Source organism: Homarus americanus, unplaced genomic scaffold, assembly GCF_018991925.1.
Source record: "Homarus americanus isolate GMGI-L3 unplaced genomic scaffold, GMGI_Hamer_2.0 scaffold367, whole genome shotgun sequence".
In the NCBI taxonomy this organism is placed as follows: Eukaryota; Metazoa; Arthropoda; class Malacostraca; order Decapoda; family Nephropidae; genus Homarus; species Homarus americanus.
The window spans coordinates 7,943,012-7,966,917 of NW_024743709.1; the positions used below are offsets into that span (position 1 = coordinate 7,943,012).

At 45.6% G+C, this 23,906-nt stretch overlaps 1 protein-coding gene across 1 annotated transcript in view; it reads right to left on the bottom strand.

Moving 5' to 3' along the window:
* LOC121877277 (venom allergen 5.01-like) overlaps positions 1 to 23,906 on the bottom strand; it is a 115,526-nt gene that overhangs the window by 47,942 nt on the left and 43,678 nt on the right. The window lies entirely within an intron of this gene.

Here is a 23,906-nt window from a genome sequence, read left to right on the forward strand (position 1 = left end):
CAATGCTGTAACAAGTCACATTTCTGTAACAAGTTTTATTGCTGTAACATGGGTCATAATTCTGTAACAAAGGTAATAGTACTGTATCAAGATTTATAATGCTGTAATAGGGGTCATAATGCTGTAATAAGAGTTATAATGCTGTAACAAGAGTCATAATGCTGAAACAGGGGTCATAATGATGTAACAGGTCATTTAGTAATGCCGTTAATAGGGGTCAGTAGGGCCTATGTCATAACTGGGATAAAAATGCTGTAACGAATGTAAGTATGCTGTACCAAGAAGTCAAAATGCTGTAACGAAGATTAGTATTCTGTATCAAGAACTCAAAATTCTGTAGCAAAGTTCAGTATGCTGTAAAAGAAGACGAAATGCTGTAACGAATGTAAGTATGCTGTACCAAGAAGTCAAAATGCTGTAACGGGTCTTTTACCTTTTCCAGGCATACGATAGGAGTAAACAAATATGTCTAACAAACTACACCCCTAAGTTCACCTGCTGATTATACACGCTAACCTAACCTAACCTACTCTCACCTAATATAACTTCACCTAACCAACGTCACTTAGCTTAACCTAACTTAACCTACTCTCACCTAATTTAATTTCACCTAGCCTAACCTCGCCTAACCTACCCATATGGCATCACGAAAATTGTGACCAAGTTCTAGGTTGCTGATCTAACTTTCTGCCTCATTTACACACAATTGTTGGGTCTCAATTGTTTCTCTTACTATTGATCTTGTTTATTATTATTATTATTATTATTATTATTATTATTATTATTATTATTATTATTATTATTATTATTATCATTATTATTATTATTATTATCATTATTATTATTATTATTATTATTATTATTATTATTATCATTATTATTATCATTATCATTATTATTATCAGTATATTTTCGCCCCCAGGCCCTGATGTGGGTCATTGACCTGTGGCCTGGTGGGCTAATCCCGTAAAAAAAACTAACTTAAGTTAAGCCAAACTTCAATTAACGTACTGTAGTTCTAGTGTTGCCAGAGTGAATAAACTCTGTCATGAAGAAGACACTCTCCTTTTCCTCACCTCTTAGACTTACTTTCCTCACTTTTCACCCTCTCACTTTCCTCACCTTTCGCACCTCTTTCTTCACCCCCCATGCACTCACTCTCTCCACCTGTCACCTCTCACACACTCATTCTCACACTCTCACTTTCATCACATCTCATACTCATTATCCTCACCCTCTCACTTTCTTCACCTTTCACTCTCCCCACCTGTCATATCTTACTCACTCTCCTCATTTCTCACCCTCCTCACCTGTAATTAAGAGCTGGTCAGGTGAAGACAATATAAGTGAAGAATAATTATCACAAGTACTAACACAATTAATTACTTAACAGAGGTAATTTACTTAAGTAGATAATGGAATGTAAGTTAAGTGTAAAGTTGTGTATGTTGAGAAAATATAAGTACCTAATTACTTACAATATTCGATACTTAACAATACGCCAATACTTTTAAGTAGTTAATAATGATGTGTGGCACGAGTAAGTGTATAGGACTGCGTGTTGGTAATGTATAGTTACTTATTACTTACAAAATTACAGTGTAGATACTTAAAACAGGTAATTCATTGTAGTAACTAATGCAAGGCGTTGTAAGTTAGGGGTAAAAAACAACCACTTCTGTTTAGGGGGGGGGGGCAGTGAATAAAACCATAAATGTTCATAAAATTACCACGAACATGAAAACTACTCTCATATTTGTTATTCACAGTGACATTAACTAACCTCAGTTACCCTAAGCTACCCCAGAACTAATCCTAGCGGCGTGAGGTTAGGATAAGTGTAGGTTATGGTCGTGTGCTTAAGAAAATAAAATTAATAATATATCAATGATGTTCGTGGTATTTCTGTAACAGTGGTCGTCTTGCTGGGTGAGATCCTGCAGCAACCCCCGAGTCTTCAGTGTTACCAAGTTAAGGTGGCGAGTAACCCTGTGACAACACCTTCTGTATTACTTGTCCTTCACACTCTCACAAACTCACACAATATACAACTCATTAAAACAAAACAAATAAACGATGTACCATAAAACCTATGAGGCGGGAAAGTGGTGTGCAGCCTGGAGGAAATATCACAAATTTGGCAATAATACAATTTACCTTGACATAGTAAAGCAGCGACCCGCTGCCCAGCCGCCCGTCCGCCAGTGTTACCAACTTCCCTGCCTAAAACACCCTCAATGATTTAACACCTCTCCGCCTGTTATATATCTCCATTACCTATTACCAGCACCTCCTCACCTCTCTCCTACACAACACGCCTCGGCTGAAGATAAAGTTCCACTCTTACAAGACGTTTGTCAGTATAAAGCGACCGTAAGATGATGGAGGGTGAGAGCCCGGCCGCCATTGGCAGTATCAGCCCGGTCCACCCACGGAGGGCGACTATTCAATATATTTTAGCTGCGCATTCCGGCCTTCACGGACTAAAATAGCCTGGAGTTATGAAGACAAGTGGCGGCTCACCGGCCAGGCCAGGCCGGGCCGGCCCGGTCCGGCCCAGCCTGGCCTGGCCTGGCCTGGCCGGGCCGGGCCCTCGTGGTTGACTGTCCGGGGTTGGGGGGAGGGGGGCTACCAGGTTAACTCCTGCCAAGTGTTGGGCACTAGTGTTTCGATAACAATACTACTACTACTACTACTACTACTACTACTACTACTACTACTACTACTAATAATAATAATAATAATAATAATGTAAGCAATAACAAACAATAACAAAATAAAACACCAATAACAATAATAAAATAAGAACAGTAAACACCACCACTAATAATAGTAATAACTCAACAACACCACAATCACACAGTTCATCATTATAGACATTAGGCTAAAATTACTAAGGTTATATTCAGCACGTCTTACTCTATTACCAGCACCACCCAGCACCGCCTAGCACCGCCAAGTAACACCCAGCACCACCAAGCACCGCCTAGCACCGCCGCAACACCAGCACACCTAGCACCACCCAGCACCGCCTAGCACCCAGCACCACCCAGGCACCGCCAGCACCGCCGCACCCAGACACCCAGCACCACCTAGCACCGCTGCACCCAGCACCACCCAGCACCGCCTAGCACCGTTGGTACCCAGCACCACCCAGCACCGCCCAGCACCGCTGGGTGTACCCAGCACCACCCAGCGACCGCCCAGCACCGCCAAGATGATTCAGTAACACCCAGCACCACACAGTAACACCCATATCATGACTCCAGCACACTCCACCACCACACAGTAACACTAATATGACTCCAGTTAACATCCACCACCACACAGTAACACCTAATATGACCCAGTGAACACCCAGCACCACACAGTAACATCTAAGATGATCTAGCACACTCCACCACCACACAGTAACACCTAATATGACTCCAGTAATACCTAACACCACACAGTAACATCTAATATGACCTAGTGAACACCCACCAATTACACAGTAACACCCAATATGACCCAGCAACACCCAGCACCACACAGTAACACCCAATATGACCCAGCAACACCCAGCACCACACAGTAACACCCAATATGACCCAGCAACACCCAACACCACACAGTAACACCCAATATGATCCAGCAACACCCAACACCACACAGTAACACCCAATATGATCCAGCAAATCCTAGCACCACCCAGTAACACCCAAGATGACCAGCAACACCCACCACCACACAGTAACACCCAATATGATCCAGCAACACCCAACACCACACAGTAACACCCAATATGATCCAGCAAATCCTAGCATCACCCAGTAACACCTAGTATCACCTAGCAACACATAATAACACCCAGCAACACCTAGGAACACACAGCAACACCTAGTATCACCCAGCAACACATAGTATCATTCAGCAGCACTTAGTATGACCCAGCAACACCTAGTATGACCCAGCAACACCTAGTATGACCCAGCAACACCTAGTATGACCCAGCAACACCGAGCAACACGTCCGTCAGCACTTGTCTTTACCGCCGTCAGCACTTGTCAGCACCGCCGTCAGCACAGACTGGATTGGCCACTTCCGCCCAGTGAGAGCTGAGCCAGACGGGAAGTTGACGGAACGACCTAACACAAGGCCGAGAGAGAGTTTATTATTTGTCTCATTGTCTGTCTGTCTGTCTGTCTGTCTGTGAAGTCTCTCGACCTCAGTGACCCAGAAGTGGTCACACAGATTCCGGTACGTGACCTGACCTGGACACACAGTTCGAGGGGGTCATCATTAGGTCAACTATTGGTAGGTCATATTATTACATTTGGGAGAGAACCTGAATGAGGTGGCTATATGTGGCCTTAAGAGTTGAGGGTAATTTAGCCTCCAACACTTCACCAACACGCCTCCATCGCCTTACCAGCACTCCAACACTCCACCAACACACTCGTATCCCCAAAACGTGATGGTAAGTATTAAATCCCCACCAACACTTGTTAATAAGTGTCGACGCATCTCCAACACCATATCATCACTTCTCCACCACTTCAGGGCTCATCCACACCAACACTGACGTCATACTTCAACACTTGACTAAACGTTCTTATCCAGGCTAATGGTGACGTCAGTGGACTGGCCGCGAGCCCAGTTAGAAACGCACCACCTTCAAGGATACGAGGTGAGTGGTGCTCAGGTGGTGTGTGTGGTGCTCAGGTGTGTGTGTGTGGTGCTCAGGTGTGTGTGTGTGAGGTACTCAATGTGTGTGAGGTGTGTAGGTAGTGTGTGTGGTGCTCAGGCTGTGTGTGTGTAGTGCTCAGAGTGAAATGTGTGAGTGCTCAGGTAGTGTGTGTGTAGTGCTCAGGTAGTGTGTGTGTAGTGTGTGTGTGTGTGCTCAGGTGTGTGTGTGTGAAATACTCAAGTGAGCTGCTGTGTGTGTAGAGTAGTGTGTGTGTGGTGTGTAGTACTCAGGTGAGAGTGTGTGGTGCTCAGGTGAGGTGTGTGTGTGGTGCTCAGGGTGGTGTGTGTGGTGCTCAGGTGTGTGTGGTGCTCAGGTGGTGTGTGTGGTGCTCAGGTGTTGTGTAGACGGGACAGCTGGTGCAGGTGGTAGTGACGCACTATGGCCAGGACAGACAGTTGGTACAGGTGGTAGTGTTGGTGACAGACATATAAATTGACACATCATCACTGTTTAGCTGTCAAGAGGAAGCGGTAATTGGTGTCAACATCCAGGTAAAGTTTAAATTGTTTAATCATGAGGTAAAATAAGCTAAGGGAGACTTATCTTCAGGTGGTCCGAATTATTGCTATTATTAATTTCTCTTAACTGGCTGCCTCTCACAAGAATAAACTGGCTGCCTCTCACAAGAATAAACTGGCTGCCTCTCACAAGAATAAACTGGCTGCCTCTCACAAGAATAAACTGGCTGCCTCTCACAAGAATAAACCATCTCTCACAAGAATAAACTGGCTGCCTCTCACAAGAATAAACTGGCTGCCTCTCACAAGAATAAACTGGCTGCCTCTCACAAGAATAAACTGGCTGCCTCTCACAAGAATAAACTGGCTGCCTCTCACAAGAATAAACTGGCTGCCTCTCACAAGAATAAACTGGCTGCCTCTCACAAGAATAAACTAGCTGCCTCTCACAAGAATAACTCACCATGTAAGACAATGAATTCCAACCGACATACACACAGCCAAAAAAGTATCTGTACGGTGTGGTCTGATGAAATGCAAAATGAACACTGTGACTCCCGTTGTCTCAGTAGGGTTGTCAAAATCCTTCGACCGCTGTGTCATATTGTCTCACACCAAACTGTAAAGATAGTTTTTGTGTTGTTTTTACATTGAAGCAACTGACCTCAAAGTATCACAACAACCTGACCCCCCCAAAAAAAAATATTGTGTTTTTAGGTAAATTCAGTTAAACACTTCGACCTCACCTTCATAATCAAGTTATGGTTAGATTAAGTTAAGTTCGATTAAGGTAGAATGAGGTTAGGTTAGGTTATATGATGGGCATACGAAAACACAACACCAACACTACACCAACAGAGCCTCCAACACTGTCAACAAGGGTGTACAGGTGTGGAAACATCACCAACAGAGCCTCCAACACTGTCAAAGTTCAAGGTGTGGGTACACTCCTGCCACCTGACTCTACAGTTGTCTTCGTTTTTCATGTGTGTGTGTGTGTGTGTGTGTGTGTGTGTGTGTGTGTGTGTGTGTGTGTGTGTATACTGTTTAATTCATTATTGTGTATTTAACAGTGTACACATACTGTATACAACAACAACAACAACAACAACAACAACACCAACACCAACAACAACAACGATAATAATAATAATAATAATGATAATAGTAATAATAATAATAAAATAATAAAACAATAATAATAATAATAATAATAATAATAATAATAATAATAATAATAATAATAATAATAATATTAATAATAACAACACAAGTGGACAATATTCCCTGGACACATTTGTCATCATGTACTGTATTTAAGATCGTGTAGGTGAAGGGATTGTAATTTTAACACATAATTACTCTGACTTTTTTTTCTATTCAAAACAAAAACAGATATTAACCAATCTATATATAAAATACATCCTGGGTGCGTCTGTATGTTCCTTAGGTAATTGCATTGTTTTGAAAAAAGAGAGATGAAATTTGGTAGGGAGGTGCGGGTGGCTTAAGGAACGGGAAGACAAAGAAAGTAGATATTGGTGCCTGGTTGTGGACAGGGAACACCCACAGTAGAACACAGGGATAGACCTAGTAGATATCTGACAGAATATAACAATTGTTTAGTGAAGTAATAATCTTATCAATGGGACCATGGAGCATAATAGGGCCCCTGGAGCATAAAAGGGACTCTGGAGCATAATAGGGATTCTGGAGCATAATAGGGACTGTGGAGCATAATAGGGGCCCCGGGAACATATTAGGAGGCCCCTGGAACACATTAGGAGGCTCTAGTACATAACAGGGGCCGATGTAGCATAATAAGGCTCCCGAAGCATACTAGGGGCCCCTGTAACACAAAAGGTGCCCCTAGAGCATATAGGGGCCCTGGAACATATTAGGAGGCCCTAGAACATATTAGGAGGCCCTAGAACATAATAGGGTCCCCGGAGCTTAATTGGGGCCAGGGAGTATATTAAGGGCTCTGGTACATATTAGGAGGCCCAGGAGCATAATAGGGAACCAGGAGGACAATTAGGGACATGGAGCACATATTAGGGGCCCTGTAGCAGTATTAGAGGCCCTGGAGCATGATAATAGGGCCCCTGGAGCATATTAGTGGCTCTGGAGAATGATAATAGAGGACCCTGGACTATGCGGGGGGTGATGGAGGTGGTGTGGGGAGTGGCCACGTTGGTAACAGATGACGTCAGCGTTTAGTCCCTGGCCTCAAAATACCACTCTGTGTGTGTGTGTGTGTGTGTGTGTGTGTATGTGTGTGTGTGTGTGTGTGTGTGTGTGTGTGTGTGAGCATCTTGTATATCAGCCTTGTTTAATCTATCAACGTCTACCCCTAATCTACCAGCATCTACCAGCAATCTCCCAACATCTACCCCTAATCTACCAGCATCTACCAGCAATCCCCCAACATCTACCCCCTAATCTACTAAAATCTACACTATTAATCCACTAATTTACCAACATCTCAATCCAAGGGGTAGAACATCATTGTTTACTAGCTTAGCCCTAATCTACTAGCATCTACTGTTGCCTGCTGTAGATGGAGAGCACTACACGACTGCCAATTAGTCTGGTGATGGGGAACAGATGGTCAAACAGTGACAAAGAGGACCACTGGTTCGAAACTACCTGTCTCTCGTGTTTGGCATTTTTGCATGATTTTACGATGTGTGTGTGTGTGTGTGTGTGTGTGTGTGTGTGAGGGGGTAGGGGGGTGGTTGACACACACACACACACACACACACACACACACACACACGAGATCGCACCTAAAGTAGAGTCCGTTATTGCCGAACTTAAATTATCGTACTCAAGGGGATAAAATGTTAGTTTTCGTACTCTTGAGGTTGATTCATAGTACTTAAGGATTAAGTTTTCGTACTCAAGGGGTTAAATGAGACAAGTTGTTATATATAAACTACAGTTATCACCAGAGAGAGAGAGAGAGAGAGAGTCCAGCAAGAGATGGGGGAGGTAAGAAAGGAGGAGGAGAAGGTAGCGGTGATAAAGGATGAAAGGCATGGTGGTGAATGAGGTAAAATAAATGGTGGTGGTGAGTGAAGGAGGGATGGAGGAAGGTAAGTAAAAGTGGTGGTGAGGGAGTTAGGGATGGAGGGAGTAAGAATGGTGGTGAGGGAGGGAGTGAGGTAAGTAAGATTGGTGGTGAGTGAGGGAGGGAGGTAAGTTAGCATGGTGGTGAGGGAGGGAGGAAGCGGCTCTGACCATCCTGACATTACCCCTGGCCGCCGTCTATTGTCTACGATAATTAGAGAGAGCCTTGATGCATAGTCAAGCACTGATCACCGAGCTGACGCACAATGAAACACCCGACAGCCCGCTCGACTTTCGCCCGACAGAAGGACAGACAGATCAAGCCTCTGTCGGCAGGTCGGGTTTTATTGCTTGTTGCTGTTGTTTGTGACAAAATCATTGTTTGTGAGGGTGGACTCGTGTCCAGGTCACCGTTCCTCCCGATAACAACATGGTAGCTGGTGATGGCTGCGACCTCTTCATAAATATTGGACGACTATTTGTAGCGAGTAAGATATCAGGTTAAATATTTATTCTTATTAGAAGACATTTACCAAGATGTGACAAGGATTCATGGGCCACAAGAGCCACACGCAGGGACATGCACGTAGGGAAGGAGGAGGCTGATGACGTGTGTACACAAGGTGGTGAGATGATGATGACGACAGCCCATCTAGAGGAGCTTCTCACGATAAACAAAACAATAAGGAAACGTGAAAAAATGGAGAGAAACAGTGTAATTAGGACAGGAGGATAAGACACAAGGTGAGTGTTGGGCAGGAAGCAGATGACGAGGGTGAGTGAGGGAGGCTACGGTGCCAGGTCATAGCAGTGACGGCACTGTTGGCGGGAAAGTGTGAGTGTGGCTGGTGCAGTGGGCGGAGGCCGAGGTCAGATACTGCCCTGATACTAGATGTTATCAAGGTGGTGATCTCTGCCCCTTTACCGCCTCCCCCCCCCCCCCTCATCCCTCCCCTGGGTAGATCAGCATCATCTAGGATTCTAGGTGAGAGAGAGACGACCGGCGAGGGTGGCCACCACACTCTTCCCTTCACTACTCCCCCAGCAAATTGCCTCTATAAACTCTCTTCACCTTACACCATTTCCTTCCCTAGCCTATCCTTCAACTTAGCCCCAGGCCTCCCCTCCCCTCCTCCTCCTCACCGTGGGTACAACATGCCCCAGATACCCACAAGATAACTAACATGAATAAGGCCAGGAGGAGGGGGGAGGTGGGTGGGCGGTTATTGCTAGTGACAGGTGGGGCGGGGCGACAGGTGGCGGGCGACGGTGCCGGGCGGGCGGACAGGTAGGCGGGCGGACAGGTAGGCGGGCGGGCGGGCGGATGGGCGTAGTGAGCCGCTCACCCATACCTCACGAAAACGGCTGGAGATAAGCGGCAGACAGGTAATGAGGTTCTTCGCGGAGTCATTCTGGACGATACCATCACTAGAGGCTCCTGCCACTTCTCTCCTTCCCTATGACATCATGACTGCGACTGGAAGCCTTACAATAGAGCACTCCACAATACCCTACAGTCTGAGCTACCATGTGCACTCTACCATACAGTCTGAGCTACCATGTGCAATCTACCCTACAGTCTGAGCTACCATGTGCACTCTACCATACAGTCTGAGCAGTCATGTGCACTCTACCATACAGTCTGAGCAGTCATGTGCACTCTACCATACATTTAGAGGCATCATAGGCACTCTATTATCCTGGGGAGTGTGTAGGTGACCGGGGGAGTGAAGGAGTAACTGGGGGAATGAAGAGTGACTGTGGGAGTAAGGAAGTGGCTGTGGAAGTGCAGGAGTAGAGTAATTGGGGGAATGGCGGGGTGACTATGGGAGTGAATGAGGGAATGACTGGGAGAGTAAGTGATGGAGGAAGCGGTTGTGGGAGTAAGTGAGGGAGTGTGTGAGTGAGGCAGGGAGTGGGGTAATGGATGATGGAGGGAGTGAGGTAATGGATGATGGAGGGAGTGAGGTAATGGATGATGGATGGAGTGAGGTAATGGATGATGGAGGAAGTGAGGTAATGGATGATGGAGGGAGTGAGGTAATGGATGATGGAGGGAGTGAGGTAATGGATGATGGAGGGAGTGAGGTAATGGATGATGGAGGGAGTGAGGTAATGGATGATGGAGGGAGTGAGGTAATGGATGATGAGGGGGAGGGAGGTAATGGATGATGGATGGAGGAGGTAATGGATGATGGAGGGAGGAGGTAATGGATGATGGAGGAGGGGTGAATGGATGATGGAGGGAGGAGGTGTAATGGATGATGGAGGGAGGGGTAATGGATGATGGAGGGAGTGGAGAAATGGATGATGGAGGGAGGAGGTAATGGATGATGGATGGGAGGGAGGTAATGATGATGGAGGAGTGAGTAATGGATGATGGAGGGAGTGAGGTAATGGATGATGGAGGGAGGAGGTAATGGATGATGGAGGAGTGAGGTAATGGATGATGGAGGGGAGGAAATGATGATGGAGGGAGGAGGTAATGGATGATGGAGGGAGGAGGTAACGATGATGGGGGAGGAGGTACGGATGATGGAGGGGAGGAGGTAATGGATGATGGAGGGAGAGAGGTAATGGATGATGGAGGGAGTGAGGTAATGGATGATGGAGGGAGTGAGGTAATGGATGATGGAGGGAGTGAGGTAATGGATGATGGAGGGAGTGAGGTAATGGATGATGGAGGGAGTGAGGTAATGGATGATGGAGGGAGTGAGGTAATGGATGATGGAGGAAGTGAGGTAATGGATGATGGAGGGAGTGAGGTAATGGATGATGGAGGGAGTGAGGAAGTTGGAGTATAATAATCCCAAGATAAAACACCGTAATTCCCGAATATGGAAGCACACCTGTAATGACAAAACACCTGCAAGAGCACCTGGGCAAGTGTCTCTCTCAGCTACACAGGTGTCGAGGTAATCACGTTTGAATACCTGGACAAGTGTCTCTGGCAGGTGTTGGTGCCCTCACACACACACACAGACACAGACAGGTATACACAACACACGCGGTTAGTTGTGTGACATCTGGGACGGGGGGAGAGAGCGGGGGGGAGATGGGCAGAGAGGAGGGAAGATGAGAGAGAGAGAGAGAGAGAGAGAGAGAGAGAGAGAGAGAGAGAGAGAGAGAGAGAGAGAGAGAGCTCAAGCGTGTATAATCACCTCAACCACATCACATCTCCCGGTGTTAAACAAGAGAGTGTAGTGGAAGGTCATCTCAGGTCACCGCCTCTAACATGATTGGCTACTGACGACCCCCGCCAGCCAACCACCGTGAAACAGGTCCATGAACTACAACCTACAGCACTCCTTGTTGGCACTGTGCCACCACTGGAGCAATGATACACGGGGAACAATATTATAATGGGCGGCAGTTAAACACTATCAATTCATTCTTAAAAACAGGGATTGATTTACTTAATTCAGCTTAATAAACGTATACCAGATATAACATATCCCCTAACCTAACCTAACCTGACTAATCTATCCTCGTCTAAACTAAACTAACCCCGCCTGACTAATCTAACCCTGCGTTAACCTAACCTGACTAATCTATCTTCGTCTAAATTAAACTAACCCCGCCTGACTAATCTAACCCTGTGTTAACCTAACCTAACCTAGCCTGACTAATCTAACCTCCCATAAATTAAACTAACCCCGCCTGACTAATCTAACCCAGCCTGACTAATCTATCCTCGTCTAAATTAATCTAACCCCGCCTGACTAATCTAACTCTGTGTTAACCTAACCTAACCTAGCCACTAATTTAGTCTCTATATAAATTAATCTAACCCTGCCTGACTAATCTAACCTGTGTTAACCTAACTCTAACCAAATAGAATGATATACAAAATAATATAATATTACTCAGAAGGAAGAGACGTTTGTTGTGGTAAATAGTAGCTGTTCACACCAACACACTCACCAACACTCCTCACACCTCACCAACACCTCACACCTCACCAACACTCCTCACACCTCACCAACACGCCTCACACCTCACCAACACCACACACCACCAACACTCCTCACACTCACCAACACCCCACACTGCACCAACACTCTCACACTGCACCAACACCACACCTCACCAACACTCTCACACTCACCAACACTCCCTCACACTCTCACCAACACCTCACACCTCACCAACACTCCTCACACTCCACCAACACTCCTCATACACCTGACCAACACTCCTCACACCTGACCAACACTCTCACACCTGACCAACACTCACACCCCACCAACACTCTCACACTCACCAACACTCTCACACTCTCACCAACACTCCTCACACCTCAGCCAACACTCCTCACACTCACCAACACTCTCACACTCACCAAACACCTCACACACTCACCAACACCACACACCTCACCAACACTCCCACACCTCACCAACACTCCTCACACCTCACCAACACTCACACCTCACCAACACCTCACACCTCACCAACACTCCTCACACTGCACCAACACCCTCACACCTCACCAACACCTCACACCTCACCAACACTCTCACACCTCACCAACACCTCACACCTCACCAACACCTCACACCTGACCAACACCTCACACCTGACAAACACTCCCTCACACTCTGACCAACACTCCCCACACCTCACCAACACTCTCACACTCACCAACACTCCCCACACCTCACCAACACCTCACACCTGGACCAACACTCCTCACACACCCCCACCAACACTTTCACACCTCACCAACACTCCCTCACACCTCACCAACACTCCCTCACACCTCACCAACACTCCCTCACACCTCACCAACACTCCCTCACACCTCACCAACACTCCCTCACACCTCACCAACACTCCCTCACACCTCACCAACACTCCCTCACAGTATCATAATAATCGACTCTGGCCTGTGAGTTAACTTGGGACACAGTTAACATACACATAATATATTTAAAAGACTTAGTTAACATATTAGTTAACATACCCGAATGATATTTAACATGGATCGTAGGAAACACCCAAGTAACAATTTTCATTACCATAGAAAACATCAACATCAACACAGCAGCAGACATCACCACATCACATCATTACACCACGTCACATAAGAAATCCAAAGCACAACACTAACCCACAAATACCACAGTGCCCCCTCCCGTTGTCCTCGTTTTCTCTCTAACTTTCAAGGGATAACTATTAGAAAGCGCACCGATAAATGTTACAGAGAGGAAAATAGGTGTTGAAATCACTCGTGTTAAGCATAAGAAACAGTGGGAGGTCGGACACACCAAGGTTTCTTATGACAGCTTCACGCCTTCACAGACCACGACCTCTTGTGATTGTGTGTGTGTGTCGGTCACTCATGTTGGATGGTGGTTAAATATTATACTGTACCTATTATTATTATTATTGTTGTTATTTTTACTATTAATGATGTTGTTGTTAGTAGTATTTGCTAATATTTTATCATTATCAATATTATCCTCCTCCTCCTCACTATTACCAAGTATCATAATTAATTAATCTTATCATTATCATTATTGTTTATCATTCACACTATTGATCATCATTAGTGTGGTAGCCAGAGACCCAGGCCATGAACTAATCTCCTTCAAACCACTTTTTGTCCTGGGTGATTCTCTTGACCAATAGATAATCCCCTCCAATTATTATTATTATTATTATTATTAAAATATATTACCACTTCATTAGGATTCCTGGATTGTTCTTGTGCATTTAAATGTTCGTCTGGGAGGTGGAAAAAAATACTGAAGGAACTTGACACAAGGTTGACCTTCCTTAATTAGAAATCTGTCATAGGTAGAAAGGTCTATCTTGGTGATGGTGATGATGGTGGTGGTCATAGTGATGGTGGTGGTCATAGTGATGGTGGTGGTCATAGTGATGGTGGTGGTCATAGTGATGGTGGTGGTCATAGTGATGGTGGTGGTTATAGTGGTGATGGTGTTGGTTATAGTGGTGATGGTGGTGATGATTGTGGTGGTGGTGGTGATGATTGTGGTTGTGGTGAGGATGATGATGTTACTCATAACGCTGTGATGATAAAATATAATACACTGGGGAAACAAAATACACAAAGTGAAGATCATTGGCGCACAGACGTCAGCAAGTAATGGAGATACAGCAGCTCGATACTGTTGCTCGGACACACACCAACAATTACATCCTCTATATTTAACCAATAAATGACTCGCTTCTCGAACAAAAGGAAGTGTCGGGTAAGGACAGCAGGCATGCCAACACACCATCAAACTCGGGATATCAAAATACTTCTTCCTGTGTTCCAGAATGCAAAGTACGGTAAAGGTCACGATACTTTTTTGGTGGGTGTACAAACGCTACGGAAAGTATCGGCAAGGTGGGGTCCGATGGATGTCAAAATCCTAGGTCCATTGTGTTACATTGTCTAGCAAAAAAGTTTGCAGATACTTTTTGTAGAAAGTGTATGTATACACACAAGTGTCCCGGGCACAAAGACCATATACACAGTAAAACAAAGTATCTTTATAATTTTGCGTTAGACAATATGACAAAATGGACGAAGGATTTTTGACAACCCTACCATGACAACAGGAGTCGCAGTGTTCATTTTGAAATTCATCGGATCCATCCAGAGAGATACTTCTGAAATATGTGTGTGTGTGTGTGTGTGTGCGCGCACCTTTTCCGACTGACAATCTGAGAGAGAAAACCTCCCTCCCCCACCCTCGGGTCAGGCCCACGAGTACATTAACTTAATGAGATATAACTTATCATCCCAGCAATATGGATCTCCGCTACACCAACTATGAAATTTACGTTTTGTAGCAATTTTTTTTTGCGTGTTTACGTCACCAGTTACTTGAAAGAAGACTATTATTATTATTATTATTATTATTACTTCTAATAGCAGTAGTAGCAGTAAGCCGACAACAGCTGCAGATATTGACTATGAGGCTACAGTCACTGAATGCCGCATATATCTGGGGCTCAACTAATTCAACACAGCTAGGATAGCTACTTATGTATTAGGATATTTGATTTTAAGGTAATAAAATGGCGGCGAAGGTGTGGCTATTGGGGGAGGCTGGAGGCCACGTTTAAAAAATAATAATAATAGGAGTACTGTAGTAGAAGTAGTAGTAGTAATAGCCATTGTAGACAGAAAGAAACAAGTCGTGTGTGGTCGTGGTGTAGCCTCAGGGATCATCACTAGTAGAGACACGACCCCCCAGCAATCAGGGCCAAGGGGACAATCTGGTTATTAATACAACCATGCCCTGTACCCCAACCTGCCCCATGTGTCTGTACCCCAGCCTGCCCCCATGTCTGTACCCCAACAGGCCCCATGTGTTTGTACCCTAGTCTGCCCCTATAGCCCAACTCCCTAGATCCCCCAACCTGCCCCGTTCCCCAATCCCCCCAACCGTGTTCTCAGGTACGTAAAGTATTTCTCTGGGGGTGAGATGGAGAAGAGGTATAAAAATAATGAGATCCCAGGAAGTGTTCTGACTAATTTTTCTCCCCAGAATCTTGTCGAGAGGTTTAGAGACAAATAAGAGGAACCTCTCTTTACCTACTTCCTCTCCTCACCCCCTACCTAATTCCCCCCTCCCCTCACCCCATCCTCTTCCTCATTCTCTCTTTACCTACTTCCCCCTCCTCACCCTCCCCATTTCCTTACCATAAACTACTTCCACTCCTCACCCCGTCCCCCTCCCTTTACCTATTTCCCCTCCTCCCCCTCCCCCCCAAACTTCCCTCACCACTTCTCTTAGATTCGAGTCTTTAAACCATATCTATCTTATATTGTTATATGATTGGCTAGGTTCAAGGGTTGGGGGTTGTGAGAGGGGTTGTGAGGGGGAGTTGTGGAGGGCTTTTAGGGAGGAGGTATACTCAGATTCCGTCACCCTCCTCCCCATCCCTACCTCCCCACACCGATGAAAGTGGAAGAACTGGTTAGGTTTCCCCTTGAGGTGAAGTGAGGTGGTACTGCCTGGAGGAGGAAGGTGGAGGTATGTCGACTTTCTGTTGAGGTATTTCACGTGTTGGCTAACTCTTCTGTTTATATTCCTCTCAAGCTGTGTGTGTTGTCTCCTGCTGTACTCACGCTGTATCTGCTGTTTCCAGCTGCTGTTGTACTCACATATAGGATCCTGTATTACTTCTGTATTCAGTATTAATGTCACAGATACAGGAGTCAACGGTTCACACACGCTGGTCAAAATGTTTCTGTTGTATCCTCGGGCTATTGTGATGTCTCGTATTTCACTCGATGGATCCTCAACTGGTGATGGTATCTGTCTTAACGATGTTTGGTCCCTGAGTCCGTCTGGGTGTAAATAGTCGACGACCATAAGTTGGGAGTGTGAGAACTGGATCAGGATTTCTTGAGTCGAGTTCATTTGGTATTCTATTTGTCCAACATTTTCTGGTCAGTTATATTTTGAGTTGAGGTGAGAAGAGTTGATGATGTCCTCCAACACTAGTGAGGGAGGTGAGGGGAGGAGGTGATGATGTCCTCCAACACTAGTGAGGGAGGTGAGGGGAGGAAGTGATGATGTCCTCCAACACTAGTGAGGGAGGTGAGGGGAGGAGGTGATGACGTCCTCCAACACTAGTGAGGGAGGAGAGGGGATGACGTCCTCCAACACTAGTGAGGGAGGTGAGGGGAGGAGGTGATGACGTCCTCCAACACTAGTGAGGGAGGTGAGGGGAGGAGGTGATGACGTCCTCCAACACTAGTGAGGGAGGTGAGGGGAGGAGGTACGTCCCTTTTCAGACACCTCAGAGTAATGTGTTGGTAAGTGTCATTCTTGTGTCATTAAAACACACACTGAGTGCCTTCGGGTCACTGTTTCTCGGGGGATTTACCGAAGTAACTGGCATTGAGGGGTGTGGTGGCCGAGTTGACACAGCGCTTGCTTCCTGTCCTAAGGGTCGCTGGTTCGATCCTGGGACACGTCCAGTCCACACAGCTATTAATGGTGCATAACTTTACAGTGTGGGAAGTAAAGGTGGTGGAGTGTAGTGCCGACCACACTGCCTGCTTGTGTACCGAAGGCTTAGTGTACAGTGTGTTGTATCCACACTGTCCCTAACGGGCAGTAATGCCCATGGGATCCACATTAACTATTATTTTTGTCTAAGGAACCTCAAGTGTTGTGATAACTAGCACAGCCTGACCACCCTGGTAATGATCTAAGCTGTTATAATTACTCTTATTACCAGCCTCAGCCTTAACTCTCGGCCGAGTGAAAGTTACTTTTTGTTTCAAATATGTTGGTAAGAATTTACGGAAAAAATATATAATTGGCACAAGGTTAGCTGGTCTATAGCTTTTTAAATCTTCTTGTTTGACGGCGACACACCACAGATCCTGGTGTAATATATTGTCTTAATATTTGTTTAACAAACTTTAGTACTACGTCAGGTGAGGCACACAACCTCCTCCAGGTGTTGTTCGGTTCTGTGTAGAGAACCGTTTGTCTGTCTCGGTAAACATTAACACTGTAAGCAAATTACCTTCTCTATTTTGCCTTTTAATTGTGATGAAAGTTTAGTAACTAATCTTCAAAATAAACTCTTAGGTGGTCAGAATTTAATTGGTTAACGTTTTCCCATAATCCTCCAATAATAACCACATCAGTCACAGTCTCACTTAGTTTTCTGGTTGATAAGAACATTCTACCTTCATCCAATGAGCGGTAAGATTGTTTACTCAGCCAATAGACTTCAAAATGCCTGCTTCCCCAGCCAATCAAAGACGAGATTCATGTTCACCTTGTCAATCGGTATATTTGGTAAGCTCAGGTAGTGTTTACTATATAGAGCTCGTGTATAGGCACGGCCGCTACCACAGTTGACCACTAGGGCACGTCAACTGCCATTGTTGACCACTAGGGCACGTCAACTGCCATTGTTGACCACTAGGGCACGGCAACTACCACAGTTGACCACTAGGGCACGGCAACTACCACAGTTGACCACTAGGGCACGTCAACTGCCACAAATGACCACTAGGGCACGGCAACTACCATGCTGACCACTCAGGGAACGGCAACTACCACAGTTGACCACTAAGGCACGGCAACTACCACAGTGCTGACCACTAGGCACGGCAACTACCACAGTTGACCACCAGCACGCCCAACCACTCACTGAAACCACAGTTGACAGGGGCACGCGTCACACTACCACAGTTGACCACTAGCGCGTCAACTGCCATTGACCACTAGGCACGCGCACCACAGTTGACCACCAGGGCCGTCAACGCCATTGCACTGGCCAGGGCACGGTACCACAGTTGACCACGGAGGCACGTCAACTGCCATTGACACCAGGCACGGCAACTACCACAGTTGACCACTGAGGCACGTCAACTGCCACGCAAACCGTACCACAGAAAGGACCACTAGGGCACGTCAACTGCCATTGTTGACCACTAGGGGCACGGCAACTGCCACACATTGACCACTGGGCACGGCAACTACTCACAGTTGACCACTAGAACGTCAACTGCTATTGTTGACCACTAGACGCAACTACCACAGTTGACCACTAGGGAACGGCAACTACTTTGATGGAGTGAGTGGTAAAGACTTGGGTAGAGGAGTGTAGTTGGGTGGGCGGCAGGCAGTTGGTGGGCGGGAGGAAGGATGAAGGAGGTAGCTGGGTGGAGGATGAAAAGGAAGTTGATGTGGGCGGGAGGAAGGATGAAAGAAGTAGGGACGAGTGGAGGAGAGAAAGAAGAAAGAGTAGAAGTGGATGATGGATGGAGGATTGTTGTGGCAGGAGGATGAAGGAGGTAGCTGGTGGGCGGAGAGGATGAAAGAAGTAGCTGGTGGAGCAAAGGATGGAAAAGTAGCTGATGTGGGCGGGAGGAAGGATGGAGGAAAATAATTACGGTCAACTACTGGCATTTTCACACTCTCTCACAGTAACCCGGCACATTCATTATTTTTAGCCCGCATAAAATACTGCCAATAATATCACAAGTATTATTAGAACTCAAGGTTGGTAGCTGGTTTGTGTGTGTGTGTGTGTGTGTGTGTGTGTGTGTGTGGGACCAGTATGTGAGAACTGTAACAATACTCTTTCCACAGCTAACTTCAAAGCCACGCTCAACTAACTGACCTAATCTTATCTAATTTAACGTTACCTAATCCCTATATAGTCTAACTGGTAAATAATGATCTAACCTAATTTACCGTAACCCAACCAAACTTAATGTAATCTAACCTAATTTTACCGTAAACCAACCAAACTTAACGTAATCTAACCTAATTTACCGTAACTCAACCAAACTTAACGTAATCTAACCCAATTTACCGTAACCTAAACCAAACTTAACGTAATCTAACCTAATTTGCCGTAACCTAACCAAACTTAACGTAATCTAACCTAATTTACCGTAACCTAACCAAACTTAACGTAATCTAACCTAATTTACCGTAACCTAACCAAACTTAATGTAATCTAACCTAACCTAACCAAAGCCTAACCTAACCATTATGTTAAGGATTTGAAGAAGTGTTGTGGATATTTTTACTTGTTGTCTTAGCACTTAACTGTTACTTTCTACGCTTGTCTTGACTTTACATCTTGAGTACAATGACTTAATCCCTTGAGTACGATGACTTAACCCTTTGAGTACGATGTCTTAGTTCCTAGAGTACGATGACTTAACCCCTTGAGTACGATGTTTAGCCTAGAGTACGATGTTTTAGTTCCTAGAGTACGATGACTTAACCCCTTGAGTACGATGTTTTAGTTCCTAGAGTAATGACTAACCTTTATTACGATGTCTTAGTTCCTAGTAGATGACTTAACCCTGAGTACGATGTTTTAGTTCCTAGAGTACGATGACTTAACCCCTTGAGTACGATGTCTTAGTTCCTAGAGTACGATGACTTAACCCTTGATGAAGTTCCTTGAGTACGATGACTTAACCCTTGAGTACGATGTCTGTTCTGAGTACGATGACTTAACCCTTGAGTACGATGTCTTAGTTCCTAGAGCATGACTTAACCCCTGGTACGATTTTTCCAGAAGATGACTTAACCCTGAGTACGATGTTTTAGTTCCTTGAGTACGATGTCTCCTAGAGTACGATGAAACCCTTGAGTACGATGTCTTAGTTCCTAGAGTACGATGTCTTAACCCCTTGAGTACGATGTTTTAGTTCCTTGAGTACGATGTCTTAGTTCCTAGAGTACGATGACCTATTCCATTGGGTACACTATCATCGTCATGTGGTTAAATCATCACCTGGGCAAGTTAAGCTATAACCATTGAGACAGACAGACAGACAGACAGACAGACAGACACAATTAGCTTTGGGGGCCAGATGTACTAGGAATGACGACCAATGATGTGCTCTGTGGAGTGTATTGAAGTGAGTGCGTTGAAGTAAGTGTGTTGAGGTGGGTGCGCTGAGGTGAGTGTTTTGAAGTGAGTATGTTGAAATGAGTGTGTCCAGACGAGTTTATTGAGGTGAATGATTAGATATCAGTGTGGTGAAATAAAAACGTAGAGATCCGTACTGGGTGAGTAATGTTGGAAGTGAGTGCGTTATCATCCATGAGTGAGTGAGTGATTGGACAGAGGACACCCATTCACCAACACGGTCACCATAACACAAATTGGTCTCCTGGTGAAAGCTTCTCTGTATTAATATTAGTGAGCCCCTAATTCCCCCACCCCCGACACCGAGAGGGACTACTACTAATAATTGTTACTACTACTATTTGTACTACTATGGGAACTACAGCACTTGTACACAACCCCTACGACAACAATAAAAATATTACAACAACATCAACTAACAACAATAACTATCACCACCACTACCACCTACAACAAAAAACTAACAACAACAACAACTATCACCACCACTACCACCTACAACAAAAACTAACAACAACAACTATCACCACCACTACCACCTACAACAAAACAACAACAACAACTATCACCACCACAACACCTGGAGGGTCTTAGGAGCATCTGAACAGAACGTGACCAAACTTAACTAAGATATACCTGGGTGACGATCTCTCCATGTTTGTTTGTTGACTTAAGTGTGTGTGTGGGGGGTGGAGGGAGGGGGGAGGGGAGGGGGAGGAGGGGGAGTTAGGGGAAGAGGAGAAGGATAAGGACAAGTACATAGGAAATGGTGTACAATGCGTGGCGACAGTGACCATGACCACACACACATGACTCACACACACACAGACAGACACACACACACACACACACACACACACAGACACACACACATCAATTAATTTGTGCATGTGCGTACGTATGTGTGTATATATGTATGTACCTGTATATTATGAATCTCATTATGTTCTCATGTGGTGTAAGAGAGAGAGAGAGAGAGAGAGAGAGAGAGAGAGAGAAGCAAAGCTATCTTGAGCGTAACTTTAATCAACTGAGTTAGACTAGACAGGTAAGAAGCAGGTGAAAATTTGTACCTCTGAAAGTGTATAGTGCAGGTGGTGTATGTGTGGTGATGTATATGTGTGTGGGGTGGTGTGTGTGTCAGGTGGTGTATGTGTGTGGGGTGGTGTATGTGTAGTGTCAGGTGATGTTTGTGTAGTGTGAGTGGTGTATGTGTAGTGTCAGGTGGTGTATATGTGTGGTGGTGGTGTATTGTAGTGTCAGGTGGTATATATGTGTAGTGTCAGGTGGTGTATATGTAGTGTCAGGTGGTGTATATGTGTAGTGTCAGGTGGTGTATATGTGTAGTGTCAGGTGGTGTATGTGTGAGGTGGTGTATATGTGTAGTGTGGTGGTGTATATGTGTGGGTGGTGTGTGTGTAGTGTGGTGGTGTATGTGTAGTAGGTGGTGTGTAGAGTGTCAGGTGGTGTATATGTGTAGTGTCAGGTGGTGTATGTGTAGTGTCAGGTGGTGTATATGTGTAGTGTCAGGTGGGTGTATATGTGTAGTGTCAGGTGGTGTATATGTGTAGTGTCAGGTGGTGTATATGTGTAGTGTCAGGTGGTGTATATGTGTGTGTCAGGTGGTGTATATGTGTAGTGTGAGGTGGTGTGTATGTGTAGTGTGAGGTGGTGTGTGTAGTGTGAGGTGTGTATATGTGTAGTGTGGGGTGGTGTGTGTGGTGTGAGGTGGTGTATATGTGTGGTGTGAGGTGGTGTATGTGTAGTGTGAGGTGGTATATATGTGTGGTGTCAGGTGGTGTATGTGTAGTGTCAGGTGGTGTATATGTGTAGTGACAGGTGGTGTATATGTGTAGTGTCAGGTGGTGTATGTGTAGTGTGAGGTGGTGTATGTGTAGTGTGGGGTGGTGTATGTGTAGTGTGAGGTGGTGTATGTGTAGTGTGAGGTGGTGTATGTGTAGTGTGAGGTGGTGTATATGTGTGGTGTGGTGGTGTATGTGTAGTGTGGTGTGGTGTTGGTGAGGTGGTATATATGTGTAGTGTCAGGTGGTGTATATGTGTAGTGTCAGGTGGTGTATATGTGTAGTGACAGGTGTGGTGTATATGTGTGTGACAGGTGGTGTATATGTGTAGTGTCAGGTGGTGTATGTGTAGTGTGAGGTGGTGTATGTGTAGTGTGAGGGTGGTGTATGTGTAGTGTGAGGTGGTGTATGTGTGGTGTGAGGTGGTGTATGTGCAGTGTGAGGTGGTGTATGTGTAGTGTCAGGTGGTGTATACAATAATAGGACTTGTAGACATTAATGCACTGGTAGACACGTCATTAAAATATTATATAAATATTTGTATATGACTCTACCTTCTGTGGCTGACAGAGCACCTTCTCTCTCTCTCTTCCTTCCTTACGACACCTAACCAACCAGAGGTCCAACTTGACGTCTGGTCCATCTGAGTTCCTCCTTGACGCCTGGCCAATCTAAGGTCCACCTTGACGCCTGGCCAATCTAAGGTCCTGCTTAACGTCTGGCCGGCCCCACATATCTCTCATCACAGCCTGGGATGATGATCAGTAAGGGGGTGAGGAGATGACGATACATTATCTTTGCTTAACCTCAAAACATGGCTCCCTCCTCCTCCTCCTCTCTTGCTTTTCTTGTTTTCCTCCTCCTCCTCCTTTCCTTGCTCCCTGTTCCTTCTCATCTTCTCTTTGCTGTTGCTGTTGTTACTCCTCATCCTTCCTTTGTTTCTCCTCCTCTTCCTGTTCATCATCCTTCCTCTGTTTCTCCTCTCCTACTCTTTCCTCCTCCTTCCTTGCTCCCGCTCTTCCTCTTCTTCCAAAGATGATGGCGAATGAAAAAAAGACGCGAGAAAAGAAAGTGTGCTGAAGGTTAGGTCGAGGATCTGTTGATGCTGCTGCAGGATTCTCGGCCGTGTGGTGGCCGGGTGGGAGGGCTGGCCGGCCGACATCCTTGGCTCGGCGTGAGTGGAGCTTTTCTGACCAGGATCAAAGCGCGCGCCCGTTGTTAGTATTCGTCAGGCGGTCGCCCCAAGTCATGACTCCTGTTGGCCCGCGCACGCACACACACACCTCCTCCACTCCTACCCTCATGTATAATGCCTTAATGTACTAATATATATCCTACTTCTCCCGCCTCCGGTTTGCCTCACACACACGCAAGCACGTCAGGTCTCTACCCGGTTCCTCCCTGTCTGGTGGTGTGATGAGCGGCGTCTCCTAGTGGCCACTCCTGGTGACT